At 36.2% G+C, this 10,000-nt stretch overlaps 1 protein-coding gene across 6 annotated transcripts in view; it reads left to right on the top strand.

Annotated features, from left to right (window-relative positions):
• Positions 1–10,000, top strand: part of ZEB2 (zinc finger E-box binding homeobox 2) — a 171,726-nt gene that overhangs the window by 116,034 nt on the left and 45,692 nt on the right. The gene's annotated exons all lie outside the window — the stretch shown is intronic.

Below are 10,000 nucleotides of genomic sequence, written 5' to 3'. Positions count from 1 at the left end.
TTAAGCAATTTTACTAGATTATATAGTAGATATATGTTCAGTCTCACCTTTTAAATTAAATATAGAAACAACTTGCTTATTAAAGACTGTCCAAATAAATGAGCTTATTGAGTGCAACATACAGTAAATTATTCCCAATCACCAGTAGATGTCAGAGACTCAAGTGGCTCATAGTCTTTGCTATTTTGATTATTTTAATACATGATTTAAGAGTCTACTGCTGCATATTAGCAGGATTAGCAAACTTTTGCACAACAAAAATGCCCTATGATAGGCCTTAAGCACTCCAAAGAATTTAATATATTCTTCAGAATTTGATATATATGTTAAAATATGGATTTACCTATTAGGTCATAAGCCCTTTGGTAGACTAAGTTGATCTCTCTGTCTCATGTTTTCTGTCTTGAAGTTTCATGTTATTCTGTTTAATAAGTGTGATATTTGTTTAGAGTTAGTAAAAGTTAGGTTACAATTTTTGGACACTAGTGGTTGATTCAGAATTCTCTATTGTTTCTGGTACTTAGAAGAAGATGAGTTTTTTTTTTACAAACAAGACAAATGATTCAAAACTATTTTGGGGTTAAGCTGTTCTTCCTACCTCAAAATGGCAAAAACAGGCATTTTTAGCAGTTGTGCTTGCAGAGAGGTTCAGAGAGAACAAACAATAGGTTCTAGGACTTTGAGTTTGCTTATGTCTTCTAGAAGACTGAGATTAAATCCCATTCCTTATTTCCACATAGCCATGCTGTCTGAGAAATTCTGGGAGTTGAAGTCCACCCATCTTAAAGCTGCCAAGGTTGAGAAACATTAAAGAGATGCAATTATAACATTGTGTTCTTTGTTGAATTGTCTTTGGCGATCCCTTATTCAAATGAGCATAGTGTTGTGTGAATAATTTACCTAGTGATGTCTTATTAGGAGAAAAAAAGGGAAAAAAACCCCTGGGTTTCCCCTCTCACAGTTCACTAGAAGATTTCTTTGTGTGATTTCTTACTGCTCTTTGGATAAGCAAAGCAGTCCACGAAGCACTGAACCAAAACAGAGTCAGCAGCTAAGTAGGGAATTATTTTGCTCTTGTCCCATAAATCCACACCTTGTCAGGAAAAAAGGTTGAGTGTCTAACTGATGAGAAACAGCCATGTTCACCTGCAGCTATGTTGGGCCTTAACTCAAGAAAGCACTGGAGCCATTTAATTTTGACATAATAATTCTCTTGTAGGGTAGAGCAAGGAGGTTTCTGTTAGATCCACCTAGCTGGGTGCATCAAGAGTACATCTTCCAGAGTCTGCTCCAACCCATATAATTACATGGGAATCAGCATCACTTTGCCATGTGTGATATATCAATTTGTCTTTGACCCCTAAGCAATATAACAAGGCTGCATGTTTTCTTTAATACTGTTTTTTGCTCAATCCCTCAGGTTGTGGAAAATTATGGTTATTCACACCTAGAAATTCCACTGAAAGGCTTCAGAGCTTAGGAAAGAAAACAGATTTAACCATCCCCACTTAGCCACACTTTCTCCTAATTTACTTTGGATATCTTGGGATATCTGAAAAACAAAAGGTAAAGAAATGTACACTTCCAGCTTCTTCAAGTTAATTCTCAAAAGCAGGCCCAAGAAATATAACCCATACTATGGAAACAAACAAAGAAAATGCTGTATGGCTTTCTCTCACACAGATCTACATTTTTAGGATAGCAATGTTTGAACACCTCACAGCCATTTTAATCCACTTGGTAGGACTTTCTCCTGAAGCAACCCATCCCATATAGAGGGCCTGCCTGAAACTTGTAATAATCATCAAAAAAAGGCAAACAGGGTTTTTAAGTGGGATGGGTTATTTGGAACGATCACCGTATTGCAAGGATACCTGGTCTGCAATAAACTTTTGCCTTGCAGGTTGGAGTTAGAATTGGAGCCACTAGGGAGAAATCTTCTCTATTCATAATTTTTCCCCCCTTGCCAGAGAAATAAATAAAATAAAAGATTTAGTTCTGCAACTAACTGCTGTCTTCGTATAATACAAGTGAAGCTTAGTCATAGACTCTATTTTATCCCTTTCTTTCAAATATCTCTGTAGTTCAATATACATATCTTTAAATATGGGGAAAGAAACAAGAATGGGTTCATTGTAAAGTAGTTTGCATGTGTTATGCTTATCTTACAAATACACAATATTATGCAAGAATATTGTAAACAGCAAATGAATTTTATGAATCAGAATTATGGTATTTATTTTTGCAGCCAGGATTTACATGGCTAGATACTTGTTCTCCCAAATTCCCCCAAGTCTTAAGATTGCATGCAGGCTTGAGAAAATTTACCTCAGTCAATACATATATCAGATGTTTTTCTGCCTAAATCTCTAGATTGCTATGGCTATTAATTGATATATGTCAATTTACTGAGGAAAACAATAGAAAATGTGTGTATTGAGGGGCTGAAGGTAGAGAATAGTTCTATATAGAAAAAAAACAACAAGTAACTGGCAAGGTTTCAGTTTTTATAGAGTATAGGAAAAGAATCTCATGGAAAGCTGTAACCACCTGTTACTGTATATAATGCAGCAGCTATTTGTGTGTGTGTGTGTGTGTGTGTGTGTGAGAGAGAGAGAGAGAGAGAGAGAGAGAGAGAGAGAGAGAAAGAGAGAGAGAGAGAGAGAGAGAGAAAGAGAGAGAGAGAGAGAGAGAGAGAGAGAGAGAGAGAGAGAGAGAGAGAGAGAGAGAGAGAGAGAGAGAGAGAGAGAGAGAGAGAGAGAATACTTAACTGTAGGATTTCCACACTAAACTTTTTTTATGTTTCATAACAGTAGAACATGTCCTATGATGATTTCAGTCCTGATAGATGCCAAGTAGTCAAAACTTCATTGTTAATTCCAAGTAACAAATTAAGACTTATCTCATATTTAAAGAGATTATCCCCAAAATAATCTGAATGATTTATATTTCTTAAAAAAATAAACATGAAAGTTGGCCATCAAGGATATGGGATGTGTTAGTTCAGAAAGACTTTTAATCTATTACTCCCCCTCCTCTATTTCTCTGTTATTTAATGAAAGAATCATATTTCTTTCAGCAATAATCCACTTTAATCAAGTCAATATTCTTAACAGTAGTTCGCTCTGTTATAGATACTGTACCTTCAAAAGCAAATTGTATGTAGTTTTTTATCTTGAGATTTAGGTTTTTTAAAATAATTTGAGCAAGCTTTTCACACCCAGACCAAGAAGGCATGGTTTAGGTTTTATTATGCCCACACCCAACATTATGGATGTGGTAGATGCATTTAACACCGTACTGTATTATGAAACTCTGCCTTAAGACAAATCAAAAGTAGTCATGCATCTTCTTGGGGGGGGGCTTTTTCCCCCTAAATGTAATCTTATCTCAGTTGTCTCCAGTGATGTGTGATAAAATTGCTACACATAAATTTAATTCTCATTCTGATTTGTCTTTTTTACAACAATCATCTTCCTGAATAATTGACTTTCATTACTTTGAATTGTTGTTAGGTTTCTAAAATTTGTCTACTTTCCTAAGCTGTTAGTTAGAAGGGGAAGCTCTCCTCATCTTCAGAGTAAACATTATCCTTGCTCAGCACCTTCTCCAACTATTCACACTCTGTCCATTCTTGTGACATTGCATTCAGTAAATCTGATGAAGAAGCAAAGCTGCCAAACATCCTTTTTATAGGAGACATGACATCTCAGTATAACATAATGAATTTAGCATTTCCAGTCTCGTGGAGCATAATTTTAGACACTAGAGTTCCTATTAACTACTCAGCCCCATTCCTGTTTTGCAAGTCTAGTCAAATAATTGAATTCAAAAGTCTGAAATTAATCAATTCAAATGAAATAAGGCTTTTATAGTATTTTATGTTATTCACATTTTTATCACGGTTCCTTTAACTGTGTCAAATTATTATTCTCTATTGTCACTCTAATTCTGTGAAATAGATTTGACTTGGAAGTATGATATACTATTCAGATATTTCTTTGAAGTTAATTTAACACAAGAAATAATCTGAAATGGAGACTCAGAGACAGGAATATCTATCTATCTATCTATCTATCTATCTATCTATCTATCTATCTATCTATCTATCTATCTATCTATCTATCATCTTAGTACAGTAACTAAGTTACAAGTTAACTAAGGTACAAAAGTTTTCCAATCAGAATTGTATGGTTTCCACCATGATACAGCCTTTTGTTCATAATTCTTCCTGTACTATGAACATTTCAGACAACTATGGATCTTCTAAAATATCTTAAATATCTTCCTTTTAAAATATTTTAGACATTATTTCAGTATTGAAAACAGCACTCATATGTGCCTTATTCTTCACTTTGATTTCATACATTACTGCACTTCAAGCTTGAGTTGAGGATTATAATGGGAGGAATACTGTAAAGAAATATAGATAGTTTATCCTCCAGTGCCAGACTACTTTTAGTTCTGATGGTATTAAGCAACAGATACAAAACATAAAGTTGTATACTGCAAAATTATGTAAAGAAAACCACAGTTTTATTTAAAAGGAGAAACACTTTAGTTTGCTTCCTTTGCTTAATGAAACATGGGCCAAGAAAAAAAAGAGTCTTACTGAATGGAAAGACATAGAAGAAGAATGTAGATCCATAAGTTTAACCATGCACGTAAGGAATGTTTTCTATATAACACTAATGCATTTGGCTTCCCATACCATGCCTAAACCCTGAAGACCAGAGTAATGAATGGACATGGGCTCCATCCACACACATTAAAAAAACCAAAACCAATACAGGATTGCAGTCTTACTCTGCCCCCAATGTTTCTGGGAAAAGCCAACTCTTTAAAGCTTTCCAGAAGGCAAGGAGGATCCAGGACTGCCAGATCTCAGAGGACAGGGACTTTGAATATGACTGTTCTACGAAAAAGAACTAGATGATATTAAAAATTTAAGCTTTACCATTGAAGGAATGAGAAGGCATAACAAAGAGATGTCAAGTGTTAATCCAATCATTCTGGATCTCAGTTGCCTGTCCTAAATTAATTACTGTAATAGCTAAATATGTTTTTTTTAAAAAAAACATTTGCAAAAGATAAGCTTAGTTGTTCAAGATGGATACATGAACCTACTGACATGACAGATGAAATGTTTTTTATTACTCTAATTCATAGGGGCCCCTGATTTTGTGAGACCATTTGAATATGTTGATTAGGCCAGCTTGGTAGCATACATGCATCAGAGTACAAATTTGGAGGAATCACCTCTATTAACTCCAACTACAAATAGATGTCCTCAGTGCTATGACTTACACTTAAAAGAAGCTTTAATTAAAATTGTTACTTTCCCCAGCACCAGTGCCCAGTCCTTTTTCTGCTGCTCAGGGTTGGTCATTCATGTTGGTCATTTCCCATTTTAATACCAACCTTTAAAATCAATGAAAACTTTTTTCCTGGCCTGAAGATAAAAGTTGCTATAGTTTTGTCACACAATTAAGTCTGCAGCAGATGCTTAATGGGAAATTAAAACCTCATGTGGGGGATCCACATGAACAACAAGAAGAGTTAGTGAAAAAAATATTAAACAGGGTAATTTTAGGGTGAAAACATTATAAGAAAACTACAGATGAATTTCATTATTCTGAGTATTTCGGTGTTATGATCAGCCTTTTCTGCTGAATAAAATGTCATTGGTCAGCTGCTGCTGATAGGTGCAGTATAAACTAAAGGGGGGAAAAAGAAATATTTTTCTTCTCAGTAGCATAAGATTTAGTTTCATGCTTAAATTTACTCTAAAATTAATCTGTGTGTTGATATTAGCATTTGCTTGCAATAGGGAGTTTCTTCTTTGAGAGCCCTGCAAACTAAAAATACACATTACAGATAAAGAATTGCCACTTTTAAATAAAGGGTGGGATGCTTTTTTTTTAAAAAAAGAATTCATATTCCTGTACATCTTACTACTCCCTCTGCTGTGGAATCAAATTTAAGTATCAGCTTTATATGCACTGGTAACCCCACATTACATATATAATTTTATAGAAAATGAAACTTTAATATGATTCAGCACAAAATGGGACACAATGGCAATAAGTCAGATAATCTTCATTTGCACATAGCTTGATCTCACTGACTTATCCTTGTAAGCACAGTGCCGGGTGGCAAATTTCCCTGCAATACAGTACAGTACCTGGGTGTAATTACAGGCACATTTTGCCAGTGCGACTGTTACACAGAATTGTAATTAATTCCTCAGAAGATTACTGTGAGAATTTTGGATACCGATGCTGGTTTTTGGACATTTATTACTGCTCTTTACATGATTTTTTGCTGTGCCTCAGAGACAGATGTAAAATTAGTGTCTATTTTGAGCCAGAAAACAGTATGTCTTACCCTCCTGTTTACTGAATTGTGGAGTAGCCTTCTTGGGGTTATCACTTCTTTGTGGTTTTGAAGTAATAGCATATTTATTTTGCCAACTGGGCTGCCCCGCCGGATGTGCAAACTTTTCCAGAGACTGAAGCTACTTTTACCTAATGGATCAATTTAGGATGTAAGATTGCCAAAGGTAAAGGAGTTCTTGTATAAGTAGGTTTTCAGTTCTCAGCTTCATAAATTCTAATAGCAACAATTAGTAAATCCGTCTAGTATAGAAACAGAAAGATTCTGCCCAAACAAAAGTCACTCACTATTGGTGGGAGGAGATGAAAGGGTGGGATGTCCTTTTTTAAATTGGGCAAAAAAGATAATGCTACAATATTGACATTTTGTTACGTGGAAAGAAGGAATGAGGGACTGTGTTTCCAGAGAGAGGAAGGAAGGAAGGAAGGAAGGAAGGAAGGAAGGAAGGAAGGAAGGAAGGAAGGAAGGAAGGAAGGAAGGAAGGAAGGAAGGAAGGAAGGAAGGAAAATTTATTAAACATTTCATTAAGTGGTTTTGTTTTCTTCATATAAAAGCTATTCCCTTCCAATTAATTATTTTAGTTTAACAGTGTCAGAGGAAGGAGGGCTGATTCCTATAGCCACAACAAACAGGTATAATCAAGGGAATGGCCATCCAAAAATGAGCATGAATGAATGTGCATTTAAAGATGAAATTCAGTAAGCAAGGCAGCTATTGATATGGCTTCTACATAGTTTCTATTCATTTCAGTGCAGAGTGTATCCAATTCACAGGCAAGTTCCATTAAAAGACTGCAAGCAGCAGGTGCTGTTAAATTGAGTCCAGACTAATGTATAGAAAGCCATCCATATCCACCATTGCTTATTTATATTCAGGTTATATTTTTCCCATGTGTTTTCTCTCTAATTCAGTTATAAAACAAAGGCACTGAACTAGTTGAGTGGAAAGAGGGGCGATATTGATTATCACCTTCAGTTCATACTACTGATAAAACGACAGAGGCCTTCCGCGGGTGAAGTTGACAGCGGTTGATTTTCAGACCAAAAGTACTTACTATTATTTGTGGGAAAGGAGCCTAAAGGTTGGGAAGTATTGTTAGCCTCCGGTGGTGATGGATGATTAGCCTCTGATCCCATACAGTGAGACATGACTTCATTGCATGTTTAGATTGTTCTGATACTTGGAACTCCTCAAGCGCCGTTCATAAATCATTTATCTTCTTTCCTCTCCTTTCTCATTTTTTTTTCTGCCCTCCATGAAGAAAATATTTCAGTTGCAGTGCGGTAGGAACACTAAGGTCCTTTGGGACAGCATGGTCCATGCCAAAATAGACCTTAATAGGCATGGGTGTAAGTGTGAGTGAGAATATGTGTCTATATTCCTCCTTTGGATAAAGGTCTTTTAATGTCTGTCCAGCCTGAGATAATTTTATTCACTCCTCCTGGACCTTCCTTTATTCCTCCTGTGCCCAGAGATCACTTTTTAGGAGATTGGTTGAAAGCTTCCCAGGCATTACGATCTTTTGTTGAAGGCTTCTCCCCCACCCACCCAACCCGGCATTTAGAAAGGGGGGAAAAATGGTAAAGAAATCTTCTCCTTGTTGCTAAGAAATAGTTAAAACTCGTAATGGGGGTGGGGTGGGGAAATAAAACAAAATGGGAGCACATTATTGATTGTAGGAAGGTATATCTGGACCACACAGCTAGAGTAGAGATGTTAGAATATTTCTTTTCTCCCTTCTTTTTGTTCTTCGGAGGGCATTACCCAGCCTGAACTCGCCTAAAGCCTTGTGGTCACACCTCTTGAAAAGGTTTTGTTTCTCCCGTCAATTGGTATTCAAACCAGGTCAGCAAATTCTGTTTGCCCAGCTCCACTGCCGTTTTCATTTTAATTTGCACCTGTTGTGCAGTTGTTCGGAAGGCAAGTGCAGACCCGTGGATTATACAAAGATCATATTATGAACAGATATGCACGGTGTAATCTTTTTGTCCCCAGACTCATATGACCAAAAAAAAAATATTCTTTCTTTTTTCTTCCCTTTATTTTATTTTTATTTTACTCCCTGGGAACCTGTCAAAGCAAACAGATATGACTGACTAAAATTGTAACTAGGCATGTTTCAAGAATTCTCCTAAAGCATTATAAACTCAGCACACAATCCTTTTCATTTATTTTCTTCCACTTTTGTATAATCCAATAGCTGGCAAGAGCCACTTGAGATGGTTCAGTTGATAACTTAGCAGGATTGCTTTATTAGGCTCAGAGAAATCAAAATGAACCTGAAAATTGTTTGTGCTCTTTCCTAGATACTTCCCTCACTCTTCTTTTTTCTGTCACTGGATATATGTGTCTCCCTCTTGTTCCCATGATGTCATACTTCTAACTTGGTGTCTGTCTGTGTGTGTGTGTGTGTGTGTGTGTGTGTGAGAGAGAGAGAGAGAGAGAGAGAGAGAGAGAGAGAGAATATACCGTATGTGTGAACTGACTGGTGTGCTGGTGTGTTTCTTTAGCCAAGCTAATGCCCCGTGTTTATTACTCTAATCTTTCTTGTCTGCTGGTAAAGTGGACAATTTATGTACTAGCATGTAGGCTGAGAGTCTTGTGAGGGCTGACTAATTCAGAAACAGCCACCTTCAATTGAGTTCACAGACCTTATTTACAGGCTGTCTATTTTAAGAAAAGCTAGTGAGGATTTCTGGGTCTGAAGGTTGCAAAAACAGCTTGCTGTTTGTAAGTCACTGTTTGTTTGTTTTTAAAATCTTGTTGTCTTGGTTGTGCCACCTGAAATATGCACCGAAGACTAATAATAATAATAATAATAATAATAATAATAATAATAATAATAATAATAATAATAATAATAATAACAACAACAACAACAACAACAACAACAACAACAACAACAGAATGGAAGAATTAGCTTTTCTTAATTTTATGTTTGGAAAAAGTTAATCTAGTAGTCCATGTGTTGATTGCAGTTGCAGCAGATATGTATGAGAGAGCATATACTGGGTGTAACTGAAAAAATGTACACATGTAGCATGTATGTGCATATATGAAAAATGACACACATGCACATGAATAATATAAATAATATGTAAATAGATTACTGTATGATTGCTAAAATGTTTGTGGGTGCAAATGAGGATATATACAATACATTTTGTTCTTGACATGACAATAATCAAACCTGTATATGTGAAAGTTACCTGGCTTTGGGTAACAAAATGGTTTTTATATTTAAATTGCACTTTTGAAGTCACAAAATTTGTGGCATAGTGTCTGGAGAAGTCCATTTTTAAAAATCTTCCCTGTTTACTGTATTAGTTTTAAAAAGTTAAAGAAAGAAAACCATGTTATTATTAGAAATTGTACCTTGCAGGTAGCCTTATGGCAGGGGTCCCCAACCCCAAGTTCATGGACCAGTAGCGGGCCACGGCATGCCAGCAACCGGTCTGCACAAAAAGCAAAGCCCCATCTGTGAGATGCAGGCAGCATACAAAACCACACACCATCTGGTCCACAGAACTCCTCTCTCCATGGAACCGGTCCCTGGTGCTCAAAAGGTTGGGGACCCCTGTCTTATGGAATTTAATGAAGCAAC

Source organism: Vipera berus (assembly GCF_964194415.1).
Source record: "Vipera berus genome assembly, chromosome: 1".
NCBI classification, from domain to species: Eukaryota; Metazoa; Chordata; class Lepidosauria; order Squamata; family Viperidae; genus Vipera; species Vipera berus.
Note: the sequence above shows the minus strand (reverse complement) of the source record. Positions and strands in the feature narration are given on the sequence as shown.